Source organism: Bombina bombina, chromosome 3, assembly GCF_027579735.1.
Source record: "Bombina bombina isolate aBomBom1 chromosome 3, aBomBom1.pri, whole genome shotgun sequence".
NCBI classification, from domain to species: Eukaryota; Metazoa; Chordata; class Amphibia; order Anura; family Bombinatoridae; genus Bombina; species Bombina bombina.
Genome location: NC_069501.1, coordinates 377,692,051 through 377,708,225, shown reverse-complemented (window position 1 = coordinate 377,708,225; position 16,175 = coordinate 377,692,051). Strand labels below are relative to the sequence as shown.

Genomic DNA, 16,175 nt, shown 5'->3' with positions numbered 1-16,175 from the left:
GTAATCAATAATGGGTCTTAGGGACTGATCTTTATTTTTAACAAAAAATATACCAGCCCCAGCTGGGGAGGTGGAAGGACGTATAAAGCCTTTCTTTAAGTTATCAGCCAAATAAGTTTTAAGGTGTTGTAACTCAGGTTCTGAGAGGGGAAATATATGGCCGTAAGGTATATCAACACCTGGCAGGAGATCAATAGGGCAGTCATAAACCCTATGAGGTGGTAGATTCTCTGATTCTTTTTTATCAAAGACATCAGCGAATGTAATGTATTCCTTAGGGATTTGTAATGGAACATCTAGTAAAATTTGTTCCTGATGGAGACACAAATCTTTACAATATGGAGAATTAAAGAGAACTTGTGAAGTTGACCATTGTATAGTGGGATCGTGTTGTTTAAACCAAGTGATACCAAGTATAATGGGATATAGAGGTGAGGGTATAACATCAAAAGTAATATACTCTGTGTGTTGGTCATGTGTGGTGAGCCTTAATGGTATGGTATGGTATAAGATGGGTCCTGAAGTTATTTCATTACCATCAATAAATCGAAGTACACTAGGCACCAATTTCTTAACAAGTGGAATTTTATTTACAGTAGTGAATTGGTGATCTATATAATTATGGCTCGCTCCAGAGTCAAGGATTGCTTGTGAGTTGAGTCTTTGCTGATCCCACTGTAATAAGATAGGAAGGGAGCAATGATTAGACTGTGTTTGTTTAGCAGATAGACATATATTTGTAGTGTTCATCTTACCCTTCCTACGCTGTAATTGAGAGCAGTCCTTTACAGTGTGATCAATCCCTCCACAATACATACAGAGATCTAAAGCTTTTCTTCTTAGTTTCTCCTGTTGAGTTAATGGACCTCTGATGAAACCGAGTTCCATAGGAATTTCAGAAGTTTTTGTAGGTGTTTTAGGTGGGGGTAATGTAGTAGCTGTATGTTTAGTGGATGATTCTAAGTGTGACCTTTCTGAGCGTCTCTCTCTGATGCGTCTATCTAAAGTGATGCTTGCATCTATTAGGAGTTCTAAAGTATCTGGGAGGGGTTGTCTGGCTAGCTCATCCTTGAGAGTATCTGAGAGGCCTAGGCGGAATTGATTGCGTAATGAGAGGTCATTCCACTGTGTATCTGGGGACCATTTCTTAAACTCTGCGATGTAGTCCTCCACAGGCCTTTTATGTTGTCTCAGAGACCTCATTGCTGTCTCAGCAGACAGCTGTTTGTAGGGATCATCATAAAGCTGTCCCATTGCTTTAAAAAACTGATCAAATGAGTACAGCAATGGGTCATTGGTCTCAAAAAACAAATTAGCCCATATACGTGGTTCACCACGCAGATAAGAGATTGTGGTGAGAACCTTCAAATGATCATTGAAATATGTTTTGGGTTTTAGTTGGAAGTATAAGGAACATGAATTTTTGAATTCCCTAAATTCTGAACGAATACCACTAAATGTTTGTGGAGGATTAGGTTGGGGTTCACTAGAACCAATACTTGTAGTGAGTGTATCAATTTTATCATTGATGTATTGCTTTAAAGCAGAATTTTCTAACTGTAGTGTATTTAACCCTGTAGTGAGGTTATCTACAGTTTGTGTTAATTTCTCTACATGAGCTAATAAGGCTGCTGGGTCCATAGTAGGGCTTGATTGTTATTGTCAGCCTGTGGAAGGTAATCTCACCCCTGTAAAGGAGAGAGGGAATTTTAGGACCACAACTGCAGCTTTAAAAGTGTTGTGAAAGTATCAATGATTCTGTATAGGTGAAGGGAGGCAGCAAGGTTCAGAATCAATGGATACAGTTCACTTTTATTATAAGGATAGGTGAGACAATGGCTGAGACCACAGAGCATATAGCCCCACTCAGTATTGACAAACTGGTTCCCACTTAAATAATAACATGCAATTGCAAGGTTAATGAGTTAAACAGATAGTATCTGATCATAATTGGCAGCACAGATAACAGTACAAGAAAAAGGCAAAATACAGCTAATGACACTTGAGCTTTTTAAGGTACTGAGACTGACAAAAAACGAAGTTAGGTAAATATTAGCGCATTTGAATACGAAGGCATCTTAACTAAAGGTTCTGAGACATGTCTGGAGTAAATGTTGAATAATGGTAACTTACTGCGGTACAGGAGTGAAGGAAGCGCTTTTTAAAGTTACTATAGAAGTAATGGGTGAGTGGTGTCCGGACACAGAGTAGTTCCCCTGCAGAGTCTGGGAATTTGCAGCGTGTGCGATGGCGTGTGACGTCACCGCTTGCCGGTTCCGGTCCTGTGTTTGGTAGAGAGGTGAGCTGCGTCTGTCTCAAAGGTTGCAAGGAAGTTTGAGGGTGAGAAGCTGGATTCAACAATCAAGCAATTTGGTATGAGTAGGAGGGAAATTTAAACAGCTTGATGGGGAGGAGATTATGTAAGTGTGAAAAGACACAGCTATACAAAGGATAAAGCAAAGAACTTAGGCAGTCATGACAGTCAGGAGGTTTTTAGGTTTAGGGGTTAATAGCTTAATTTATTTTTTTGCGATGTGGGGGACTGACGGTTTAGGAGTTAATAGGTTTAGTTAGGGGTGGTGGTGTGGGATGCCAGAGGTTTAGGGGTTAATACTTTTGTTTTGGTTTTGGCGATGTTGGGGAGCGGCGGGATAGGAGTTAATACATTTATTTAGGTTGTGGCGATGTCGGAGAGCGGCGGGATAGGGGTTAAACATTTTAGTATAGTGGCAGCGTTTAGTGACATGTTATAAATAAAGTTGGGAAAAACACGAATAGCAGAGTCATCAATGACCATTAGTTAACAACCGTCTGATGCTCATCACCCCGTACTTGATGCGCATGTTTTTGACAGCTTTTTTTATAAATATGGAGATCGTATTGAGCTCCGAGGCCGCAATGTTTGCCGATGTTAGGCGACCCTATTGATACCAGCGAGTGCAACATAGTTGACAGCTTGATAAATATCCCCCTCAGGGGCATATTTATCAAAGCGTCAATCTCAGTGCATTCGCTGGTGTCAATACACTTGCCAGATATCGCTGCCGCGGATCCACATACGATCCCCTTATTTATCAAACTAACCGTCAAAAACACGTGTGTCAAGTACGGTGCGATGAGCATCGGACTTTTTTTAACTAACAGTCATCGATGTTGCGGTTATTCGGGTTTTTCCCAACTTTATTTATACCATTTCATTACTGTTTATGAACAAGCACATTTCTCTGAAGCTAATCTTTTATTTTTCCTCTGTTATTGTCCAAGAAATAGCTATATTTATACCTCAACAAACAATATCTTATAGGAAGTTATTTTCATATTTATTTGTTATTTGATACTTTCACATACATTAATGAGTATTTGTATTTCTAGAGTGTCATGATATACTTTTATCTCTTTTTTTTTTTATAAATGATTATTAATGCTAGAATTTGTACATATATCTTTGCACATACTTGTATGTATAATATATATATATATATATATATATATATATATATATATATATATATATATATATATATGTGTGTGTGTTATGTCGGAAATCTTTTGCAAACATATTTACATGTCCCTAAGTTCCTTTTTTTGTTCTAAATAATGTTGTCTGTCATATCTCTGTGTTTATTTATACCACTATATGTATATATAGTAAATGTATTATTATTTAGAGCAGGAATAATTGCGAATATAACATGTAATCAAGGTATCATATGTATTTATTTGCAATCAATGGATATTTTAAGAGTTGGCCCAGTTTTCTCTCTGCACCTGTCTAACCCCTCCTGATTGAAATCTAGTTTTAAAAACCACCCCTACACAGGTTTTATAAAATGGACTGGCATATAAGATGACATTTCTTACTGAAAAATAAATTCAAGAGAAGGAAGAAATACACTGAAAATAGCATGAGAGTAAATAGGTGATTTTAATTTCTGCAATATCTGATATTAATCACGGACGCGCTGTCCTTCTAAGGCAGTGCAGCCTTTTTATAGTGAATCAGAGAAGTCCAGGGGGGGCAATTGCCCCCCAACCCAGTCCGCCTCTGACTGTTAAACACACAGCGGAATGGCGCACATAATAATAAAAAAAATATAGCACAATGTTTAAATTTATTTTTGTTCTAAGTTGCTTTATTTAGCTACTCTGACTCTGAGCCCCCCTCAGACCTGGCCCCCCGGTACAGTGGCACTGTTTGCACTGGCAATTGTTCCGCCCCTGGACTGTCACTATATAAATCCCTCACCTTGAGTATGCAGTGCACTTCTGGGGACCAATTTTAAAACAAGACATAACAGAATTAGAAAAAGTTCAAAGAAAGGCCAAAAAACTAATAAGGGAGATGGCGAATTTAGACTATATGGAGATGTTATCTCTTGGGTGCTTGAGAGGAGATATGATTACTTTATATACTTTATACTATATACTTTATATATATATATATATATATATATACATACATATATATATATATATATATATATATATATATATATATATATATATATATATATATATATATATATATATACATATGCAGAGTTGATGGAAGCCATGTTTATTCCAAGGCAATTGTTTGCAACAAGAGGTCACAATTTAAAACTGGAGGAAAGGAAACATTTTTTCACTGTAAGAGCAGTCAAATTGTGGAACTCAATGCCTAAGGAGGTAGTGAATGTCGGTACCTTAGATACATTTAAAAATGATCATTTTTTTTAAAGGACCAGTAAATACATTAGATTTGCATAATCAACAAATGCATGATAGAAAGACAATGCAATAGCACTTCTGAATTTCAAATGAGTAGTAGATTTTTTATGTCTATTTCCACTTATGTGACAGCCATCAGCCAATCACAAATTAATTTATGTATATTCTGTGAATTCTTGCACATGATCAGTGGGGGCTGGTGAGGCAAAGGGGCATATTTATCAAGCTATGGAGCTTGATGCCCCGTATTTCTGGTGAACCTTCAGGCTCGCCAGAAACACAAGTTATGAAGCAGAGGTCTAAAGACCACTGCTTCATAACCTGTCCACCTGCTCTGAGGCGGCGAACAGACATCGCTGGAAATTAACCTGATCCAATATGATTGGGTTAATTGACACCCCCTGCTAGTGGCCGCGAATCTGCAGGGGGCTGTATTGCACCAGCAGTTCGCAAGAACTGCTGGTGCAATGATAAATGCCGAGAGCGTATGCTGTCGTCATTTAACGATGTGCAGCTGACATGATCCGCAATATCGGATCATGTCCGCTCGCACCTTCTTAAATAGGCCCCAAAAAGTATAAACATAAAAAAAGTGCACATTTTGTTAATAGAAGTAGATTGGAAATATGTTTAAAATTGTGTAACAAAAATTAAGTAAAGTGGAAAGTTGTTTAAAATTGTATAATAGAAATATACTGTATTTTTTGCAATTATGCGAAAACACACTTAAAACTAGTAATGAGAAGGCATAGACCAGCTTTTAGAATGTTTATAGAAATTAGAAAAGGGACACTATGCCTATAAAATGTTTACTTTGCCTTTGCTGTATTGGAATACATTAGTACTAATGCTTCCTTCTTTGAATACAAAAATATGCGCCTTACCCAGTTTTTGAGACCCCTCTATTGGGAAAACTCCTGCTCTCTCTGTATTGCACCGTCTATGTAAAAACATAACACCCATTTACGACGTGTTCAACTCTAAACCTTTTAACCTTCTTGCTATCACTGAAACCTCTGAATCAGCCTTTGACAACTTCCCTACTACTGTACTCAGCTTTAGTGGTCTTTACTTTAGCCACAGTCCTAGGTCTTGCAACAAAGGGCCTGAAGATTAAATATGCTTCTGCTTGAAGAGAAATTGTAGTGCAAACTTCACAGAGGCTGAACTCACTAAATGCTCGAAGGAAAAGGGCACTCATATCTCTCTCTCTCTGTATCTCTCTCATATCTGTATCTGAAGGAAAGACAAGCCCAGTGCAATAAAGCACTGCATGATATGAGAGTTTTGTTACATTTACACTTTGTGCATTGTATTTTATATTACTTTGCACTTCAGATAGTGTCCTTTCAGTATTATTACATTTAAGCTTTGCACTATCTATTTTATATTTTAATACATTTAGGGCCAGTTTACGAGTGGAGCACAAACTTTTGCGGGAAACAATAAGGGGTTTATCGTGGGTGTTTCTGCTTGTCGGACTTACCTCTGGTATTAAGAGTTGAAAGTAAACATGATCACTTGAGCGCAATCATGATTTACAATAGAATGATTACCCTGTCCTCAGACCTCTGGTTAACTGTTTTGTGAAACAAAAAAGTTTCACAAAACAAATAAAAAATACATTACAAAGAATAGTTACACTCATTATAACACTATCTGATAAAAAGTATTAAAAAAAATAAAAAATAGTGCACACAAAAGTTATAAGGTCTCAAAGATATGAGGTTTCAGGTGTTAGAAAAAAAAAAAGGTTGACAAATGACTCTAAAATTGAGATACATACATATTGATGTCTAATGATGTATATGGATGTAAATGTATATGTCTCTATCTATCTATCTATCTATCTATCTATCTATCTATCTATCTATCTATCTATCACCTATCTATCTATCTATCTATCTATCTATCTATCTATCTATCTATCTATCTATCTATCTATCTATATCTATCTATCTATCTATAAAATTATATATATACATATACATATGTATTTATATATTTATATGTATTTACAGACATATACACATATAGAAACACATAAATACATATGTAAAAATATATAGACATATATAAGTACATTGGTGCTCTTTGCAGTTCAGTAGATGAAAACATGTAAGAGCATATTTATGCAATATTCGTATTTAATAAAAGTTTTAAATATGTATTTACTGTAAATATTTCATATTCCAATGTTCTACACATAGCAGAATATGTCTAAGTATTTATAAATTGATATTCCAATATTTATATCTGTATATATCTCTACATATATTTTAATGTATAGATGTAGGTATAGATATATATTGTATGATAAACCACCTGATATGTTTAGAAATGTTTATTTAAGAATAAATACAACATATTCTTCTATGTAAAGACCTTTGGAATGTAAAATATACATATTTTCAAGTCTGGTTAGCGCACATGAGAATATGCGATCGGGTTTGCACGAGAGTGGGCTGTTGACTACGTGAATGTGTATTATATATATGCATATATATTGTAATTTCGTCTTTTTGTGCTCGTCGGGTTAGCACACAAGTGAAAACATATTCCTTTTTACTCATAATACGAGCGCTACACGACGCACCGATAAAAGCTTACTTCTAGCGCTGATGTCACAAATTTTGATTATTTTAACATTTTCTTTGTTAGTTTAACAAAGTAGGATTTTACTTTGTATATTTCTGTGTATCTTTCACAAATCACATTGCACTTTGTATTTTCTTTATTGTAAAATAAAAACACAGCTTCCAAAAGTGTGAGAGATGGGGGAATTCCCTGGGCTGAACCGGGCATTTCCCAGGGTATGTCTGAAACTCTCTCTCAAGTCTTGTGAAATGCTGTAAGCATTTTAAACAAGCTGGTCTACATGATTTTTCTGATTTTTCTCACCAGCTACATATAGGTAAAGATTGCTCAAAATTCACAATACACTTGTTTAACTTAAAAGTAATATATACTAACCTATAGGCAAAAGCAAGTTAAATTGTAGTGAAAACATTTCAGTTTAATTTGTAATTGGGAAAAACTGAGCATTTATATCAGCCCCAGGTGTTCTTCAGTTACCTTCTCTTTACCCAATGAAATGATGTATCCCTGAGAGCTTCATTACTTTCTATGGAAGGCACTTATTTTCTCTCTGGGACATCTAGGTTTTGCCCTTTTTGTTATAGAATTCAGTGAGTTCAGCACCTGTAAAGTCTGCACTATAATTTTTCTCCAAACTAGAGAATCTTTGCTTATCGAGCCCATAGAAAGTAATGAAGCTCTCTGGGCAACTGAAACTGTCAGTTTTCAGTTTTATTTTAAATAGAAAAAATTCAAAGTGCAATGTAATTTGTACAAGATGCACATAAATATACATAAATATACAAAGTATGATAATATTTGTTTAAGTTACACAGAAATTGTGAAAGCCTAATCAGAATCCTAAATAAACTGTTGTATACAAAATAAAATACAAAATAAAAAGTTCAAATGTTAAATGTAATAAAACTTAATCTGAAGTGCTAAGTAATAAAAATACAAAGCACAAAGTGTAAATGCAGTAAAACTAGTGTTATATTGCACTGGGCTTGTCTCTCCTTCACATACATAAGGAACATTTCTTGGTGAAGTAAAGCACCACTAGGGATCTCACAGTGCTGATGATCATTTTAGATCATCTCACTCTCATCTTTAGATCATCAGGCCCAAAAGAGATGTGGTGTTGGCATTTCACTTTCAATCCCACTATACCTCCCTCTGCGTCCCCTCCTTTTCTTCACTCTTCCTAAGCCCCTTTGAAGTTAACATTATACAACTTTTCTCTCTTGTCTCCCTGAGCATTGTTGTAATCTATCTAACTTCTTGGAACAGGCACACTGTTTTTGACTACTTTGGTTCCTGGCTTTCTCACTTTTTCTTTTCCAACAGTCTGTCCTTTTTCCTTGGTGATCACTATCATCACCAGCATTTAATCCTGACACAGCTGCACCTGCCATCCTACACCATTCTATAAGCTTGAAGCTTCAGCCTTAGCAGTCTAAATGCATCCTCATCCCAGTGATGTTTTTTCACACTACAGAGCTTCTCTGGGGATATCATGTACTCAGGCAGACTTTATCCACTTCAAAATCATACTACAGTAATATTCTAATGCCTTTACCCTATCTAATTTGTTCCTCTATGCTCAAATGCCTCTTGTTAACCTTCAACACACTCCTCTGCTCTCAACATCATTATCCACCATCAAGCTTTAGAGCCAAAGATGCTGCTGATCACTTTTAGGCAAAAATAAACACAATAAACCTAAAACAATCATTCATCATATACCTACTTCCTAGCCAACTGACACCTCCAGCTGCCTCACACCAGTGACATTGCAAGATGTTCCCAATCACCTGTCATCATCGTATCTAACAATGACTTTAACATAGAGACACATAAATATACGTTCAAATATGTATATGTATATATAGATATATATATGTTTGTTTACATATGTATTTATATGTGTATATATGTAATTACAGACACATATATACATATAAACACATAAATATATATAAATATATATAAATGCATTGGAGCCCTTTGCAGTTAAGTAGATAAAAATATTTATGCAATATTCATATCTAATAAAGTATTATGCTGTGTATTTACTGTATATACCTATATATAATCATATATAATATACTAGTCCTAAAGCCCGTTCACACGGGCCATTTTTTGCAGGGTACAGCGGTCCCACCACTTGCGCTCTCTCCCTGCCCCTCTCTTTTGCTCTCTCTCCCCCTCTCTTTTGAGATCTCTCTCCCCCCCTCTCTTTTGAGCTCTCTCTCTCCCCCCTCTCTTTTGCGCTCTCTCTCTCCCCCCTCTCTTTTGCGCTCTCTCTCTCCCCCCTCTCTTTTGCGCTCTCTCACCCCTCTCTTTTGCGCTCTCTCTCCCTCCTCTCTTTTGCGCTCTCTCTCTCCCCCCTCTCTCTCTCTCTCCCCCTCTCTCTCCCCTCTATCTCTCTCTCTCTCCCCTCTATCTCTCTCTCTCTCCCCTCTATCTCTCTCTCTCCCCTCTATCTCTCTCTCTCCCCTCTATCTCTCTCTCTCCCCCTCTCTCTCTCTCTCTCTCTCCCCTCTCTCTCTCTCCCCCTCTCTCTCTTTCTCCCCTCTCTCTCCCCCTCTCTCTCTCCCCCTCTCTCTCTCTCCCCCTCTCTCTCTCTCCCCTCTCTCTCCTCTCTCCCCTCTCTATCTCCCCCCTCTCTCTCTCCCCCCTATCTCTCTCTCCCTCCCCCTCCCCTCTCTCTCTCCCTCCCCTCTCTCTCTCTCCCATCTCTTCCTCCTCTCTCTCACTCCCCCCCCCCTCTCTCTCTCTCTCTCTCTCCCTCCCCCTCCCCTCTCTCTCTCACTCCCCCTCCCCTCTCTCTCTCCCTCCCCTCTCTCTCTCCCCCTCCCCTCTCTCTCTCCCCCTCCCCTCTCTCTCTCTCTCCCCCTCCCCTCTCTCTCTCCCTCCCCTCTCTCTCTCTCCCCTCCCCTCTCTCTCTCCCTCCCCTCTCTCTCTCTCCCATCTCTCTATCTCTTCCTCCTCTCTCTCACTCCCCCTCTCTCTCTCTCTCTCTCTCTCTCTCTCTCTCCCTCCCCCTCCCCTCTCTCTCTCACTCCCCCTCCCCTCTCTCTCTCCCTCCCCTCTCTCTCTCCCCCTCCCCTCTCTCTCTCCCCCTCCCCTCTCTCTCTCTCTCTCTCTCTCTCTCTCTCCCCCTCCCCTCTCTCTCTCCCTCCCCTCTCTCTCTCTCCCCTCCCCTCTCTCTCTCCCTCCCCTCTCTCTCTCCCTCCCCTCTCTCTCTCACTCCCCTCTCTCTCTCACTCCCCCTCCCCCCCCCCCTCTCTCTCTCTCTCTCTCTCTCTCCCTCCCCTCTCTCTCTCCCTCCCCTCTCTCTCTCCCCTCTCTCTCTCTCTCTCTCTCTCTCCTCCACCCCCCTCTCTCTCTCCTCCCCCTCTCTCTCTCTCCTCCCAGTCTCTCTTTCTCTCCCCCCCTTTCTTTTGATATCTCTGTCCCCTTTCTTTTGCTCTCCCTCCACTCTCTTTTGCTCCCTCTCTTGTGCTCTTTTTATCTCCCCTCTTGATCTCTCTCTCCCCTCTTGATCTCTCTCTCACCTTTCTTATCTTTTCCCTACCCCCTCTCTCCCCTCTTTTGAGCTGTTTTGAGCTCTAAAACTGCACAGCCTTTCACGGCCCGTCTGGCCCCGCCCCTTCACACTCGGCCACGCCCCCTCGCTGCCCTCGCGCTTGTTCACACCCCCTTCACGCTCGGACATGCCCCCGGCCACGCTCGGTCACGCACACTTCTGCTCGCACTGCAGAGCAAAGACTTAGGGACTCTCAAAGGCCAGGTGTAGGTGCCTCAGAGAGCATTTGCCACTAAACTAATAAGGTTTCACCCTCCATATCTTAAAATGATTTCTAATCTACAAAAGCATTAATGTAAAAAGTATATATTTGTTTCAACGCACTAAGTATCTTTAACATTCCGGGGCCTATCTATCAAGCTCCGTATGGAACTTAAGGGCCCGTGTTTCTGGCGAGCCTGCACCAGTTATGAAGCAGCGGTCTTAAGACCGCTGCTCCATAACCTGTCCGCCTGCTCTGAGCAGGTGGACAGACATCGCCGTAAATCAACCCTATCAAATACGATCGGGATGATTGACACCCCCCTGCTAGCGGCCGATTGGCCGCAAATATGCCCGGGGCGGCGTTGCACCAGCAGTTCACAAGAGCTGCTGGTGCAATGCTGAATACGGAGAACGTATTGTTCTCCACATTCAGCGAGGTCTGTCGGACATGATCCACACTATCGGATAAGGTCCGACAGACCTTTGATAAATAGGCCCCTTCATGTTTCTTCCTTATCCATTTAAAGTGTCCAGAACAAACACAATAAATATTATTTGAGTAATATCTGCTCTTTTCACTATCTGTGGCTGCCTCACAAAACATTCTCAGAGCTGTTTAATCTCTTGACCAGATACACTGTTTTGCTTCTAATTTCTCACATAGGAGTCAATAATAATAATCATATAGAGAAATGTATCTAGTCATTTGTAACAGAAAACCACTATTAAAGTCTATGTGATATATATTTTTTTATAATTGAGATAGCTACACATAGTTCTCAAATGACAAGGCTTTAGATACTTTGGGGTAGATGTAGCCAATGGCGGATGGACATGATTCGCTGTAGCATAAGCAGTCAGCATTTATCATTCCACAAGCATTTCCTGTGAAATGCTTGTGCAATTCCGCCCCCTGCACATTTGCGGCCAGTCGGACACTAGCAGGTGGTGTCAATCATCCCGATTGTACCTGATCGGGATGATTCCAGCCCGCCACCTCAGAGGTGGCGGACAGGTTGACCACTGCTTCTTAAATCCTGATCCCGGCAAGCCGGAAGGGCTCTCGCGGAATAAGCAGCATACGCTGCTTAATAAATCGTCCCCTTTGACTCTAATTGCAACTCTCTCTAACGTATGTATCTGTGCAAATGTATGCTAAAGGACATTACCTCTAGTGGTGAGTAAGCACCATTAGATTTCTACATATAGGGGCGGATTTATCATATGTCCGGCAGACATGATCCGCTGATCAGCATACACTGTCAGCATTTAACATTGCACAAGCAGTTCTGGTGAACTGCTTGTGCAATGCCACTCCCTGCAGATTTGCAGCCAATCGGCCACTAGCAGAAGGTGTCAATCAACCTTATCGTATTTGATCAGGCTGATTGCTGTTCGTCGACTCAGAGGCTGCAGACCAGTTAAGACCGCTGCTTCTTAACTGCTTTTTCCGGCGAGCCTGAAGGATTGCACGGAAACAACTGCATTGGAGCCGATTGACCGTTTGGTAAATCGGCCCCATAAAGTTTAGTTCTGCATAATAAAACAACTTTGCAATATATTTTCATTACTTATTTTGTCCCTTTTTAATGGAATTTAGCTCAGAAACGTGAGCAATTTCTATTTCTCAGAACTTGAAATTACACCATGCTGACTTATTACGGCTAACCCTGCTACATATATGTCCCTAATTGGCTTTATCAGATAACTACTGCAAAACAATTAATCTTATACTAATTTTATGGCTGATATGTTATTCTATAGATAATACCCAATGTTCATTCTGTTCTGATTTAAATAATTTCATTTTGAAGGGTAAACATAATATATTCTTAGGATGTATGCAAATCCCAGGGATTCTAGAATTCCCCTTAAACAACTTTTCATTTTACTTTTGTTATCAAATTTGCTTCATTCTCTTGGTATCTTTTGTTTGAAGAGCATACCTAGGTAGTCTCATGAGCAGCAATGCAATACTGGGAGCTAGTTGGTGCCTGCACATTTATCCCTTTTTGTCATTCCCTCAGCCAATGTTTTCAGCAAGCTCCAAGTAGTGTATAGGTGCTCCTGAGCATACTCTTCAACAAAGGATTCCAAAAGACTAAAGTTAATTTAATAATAGAAGTAATATACTCTATATAAAAAAAATAACTGCAATTACATTTTACATCAAATACACTGTTGATAGTCTCTCTCTCTCTCTCTCTCTCTCTCTCTCTTTATCTCTCTCTTTATCTCTCTCTTTATCTCTCTCTCTCTCTCTCTCTCTCTCTCTCTCTCTCTCTCTATCTCTCTCTTTCTTTCTGTCTCTTTTTACAATTCTCTTTCTGTGCATGCTAATATAATGTGAATTAATTCAGTTTTCTAACAGAAGAAAAAAACATTCCTACCTTTTTTTATAGTAATCTTCAGTGCAGGTTTCTTCAGTGAAGGATTCCTAACCCCTGACTCTTTCTTTAACGTTTTCTGTATGTTCTGTTCTGTGAACTTTTTAAGATATTGAGAAGTTTCCTGTTAAAAGAGGAAGTAAATACCAACTATGAAACGTATGTTTGTTTTAAGTAACATTTCTCTGCATGATCTTGTTAGTCAATTTTTTTACAGAAAAGTACCCAGAATGACTAAATTGTACAATACTATCTAACAGTTCAGAATAGCGTTTGCTGGCTATGTTTATGCGGTGCTCTTCTGGGTGGTGCTTCAAAACCACAGGCAAGAAATTATTACATGTTCAAATTACCAGAAGCACAAATTAATTATGATGTTCTCATTGTTACAAGTTTGCCCTGGCTGTTGATAAAGAAATGTGATGAAATTATTTTATAAATAATATTATTATAATATATTAATATGCAAAATGAAAGCTGCCCGAGGCTCCTTGCTGGGAGAAGACCACACAGGGAGGTAGATTCACTAAAATCCTTTTCTTTCCTAAGATATGGTGAGTCCACGGCGTCATCATTTACTGTTGGGAATATCTCTCCTGGCCAGCAAGAGGAGGCAAAGAGCACCACAGCCAAGCTGTTTAGTATCACTCCCCTTCCCACCAAACCCCAGTCATTCTCTTTGCCTTGTGCATGGAGGAGGTGAAGTTTTAGTGTCTGAGGAAATTGGATTTCTTTTACTTCACGCAAGATTTTTATCTAGTTTAGAAAGCCGGAGTAAGTTTGCTCTGATCTTTCTTTTTCAAAGTTTGGGTTTAGCCGTACTCCACGTTAGTCTCTTCAGTAGGGCAGTGTTGGCTTTAAAGCAGTTAGGAACTTGTGAGGTAGGCCTCACTGCGTTTTCCTAACATGTTGCTGCCCTTGTATAGAAAGCCAGAGTAGGTTTACTCTGTTCTTTTCTGTTTCCACAGGCCTCTATAAGGAGTGGCTTCCTTTCATACCATGTGAGCTTTCCTCCTGCTGGACAGCTAGATGTGCAGGTAAGTGCCTTTTGTTTTCTCCGGCTAGGAGGCTGACACTGAGGGGGTTAATTTTAAGACTGCAGTATTTTGGGGACTAGAATCCTGTGTCAGGTTTGTTTTACGGCACTGGGTAGGCATACTGTATATGTGATTTGGAGACAGGGGTTAAATTCCTTTGTGGCATGAAGGAGTTAACACCTTTATTATTGGCTCATAGTATTTTATGCACAACTAGGGCTGGACACATGTCATTTAGTTTTGGAACTAATAGGATGTGTTGGGCACTTTGAGGATCACAGATGCGATTTTTTAAGATGGTTTTGTTTTTGCCATTATATACATTCATTTTTGTTGTGGTCCTCTTCCGCCTTTGAAGTACAGCTTCAAAGGCAGGTCACGTAACTGCTTCGTTCCGATCCTGAAAACTTCTGTGGGACAAGCGTTCGGAGCGGTTGCGACTTTTCTCTGACATCCGACCTAACTTGTCTCTTGATCGCTACATGGGGGCAGGTAGGCACCTCAGTCACAGGCTGAGGTGTAGAGATGTGTTTAGGAGACAAGTCTCCTAAATTTTGGTGTAGATGCAATTTAGTCTTTTAAGTTAAGTCTATACTGCATTTTTTATTTTTAAAGGGACAGTACCTTAATAAAAACTTATTTATTTTTTGGTCCTTTTTTGGCAAAAAATAATGGAACAGGATCCTTCTCCTATGGATAGATGCCTGCTGTGTTTAGAAAGCCAAATTGGGCCACCCTTGCAATTTTGTTCCTCATGTAAAGAGAGAACTTTAAGACATAAATATAAACTTTCTGAGCCAAATGTCTCCCAGGACGATGCTGTTCAGGCTTTGCCACAGTTTTATCTTCAACCGTCCCAAGCCTTAATAGTATCACATGCAGTACCCTGCGGTTCCTCTCAATCTCCTGGAGGAATTAATTTGCAAGCAGAAATTGCTGCCCAGGTATCCTCTGTGGTATCTGCAGCATTAGCTGCCCTTGCCATGCTACAGGGGAAAAGCAAGATTAAAATTAAAGATTCAGAAAGTAAGGTTTCTGCTCCAGCTTCTGATATCCATGTTGCCCTTCCTCATGATCCTTATGAGGAGGATACTTCAGTAGCTTCTGAGGGTGAAGTCTCAGATTCAGACAGTATAATGCCTTCTTCTGATGCTGAAGTTATATTCTTCAGATTTAAGCTTGAACACCTCCGTGTACTGTTGAAGGAGGTTTTAGCTCCGTTGGACGACTCTGATAATCCTGTTGCTGTCAACCGTAAAAAGTCTAGTAAACTTAATAAATACTTTGATGTTCCTTCCTCTGTGTAGGTGTTTCCTGTGCCAGACCGTGCTACAGAGAAAATAGCACAGGAATGGGAGAAGCTAGGGATTCCTTTTTCCCTGTCTCCTGTCTTTAAAAAGATGTTTCCCGTCGCTGACTCCATTAAAGAGTCATGGCAAATGGTGCCTAAGGTAAAAGGGGCCATTTCTACTCTGGCTAAGAGAATTCCTATTGAGGATAGTTGCTCCTTTAAGGATCCAATGAACAAATAGCTTGAGGCTTATTTGAAGAAGATGTATGTTCATCAAGGTTTCTAATGGCAACCTGCAGTGTGTATTGCCACCGTGACAAGTGGTATTGGTACGATGCCTTGTCTGAGTCTCAGAGTACCGTTCTTCAAGATGGAGA

The 16,175-nt window shown here is 39.7% G+C and overlaps 1 protein-coding gene across 2 annotated transcripts in view; it reads right to left on the bottom strand.

The window, feature by feature from the left end:
• Window positions 1-13,551, bottom strand: part of LOC128653314 (leukocyte surface antigen CD53) — a 111,474-nt gene extending 97,923 nt beyond the window's left edge. For both annotated transcript variants that reach the window (XM_053706527.1, XM_053706528.1), the window contains exon 1: window positions 13,474-13,551. The gene's annotated coding sequence lies outside the window, so the exon portion shown is untranslated. The remainder of the gene's footprint in view (window positions 1-13,473) is intronic.
• Between the last annotated feature and the right edge of the window lie 2,624 nt (window positions 13,552-16,175).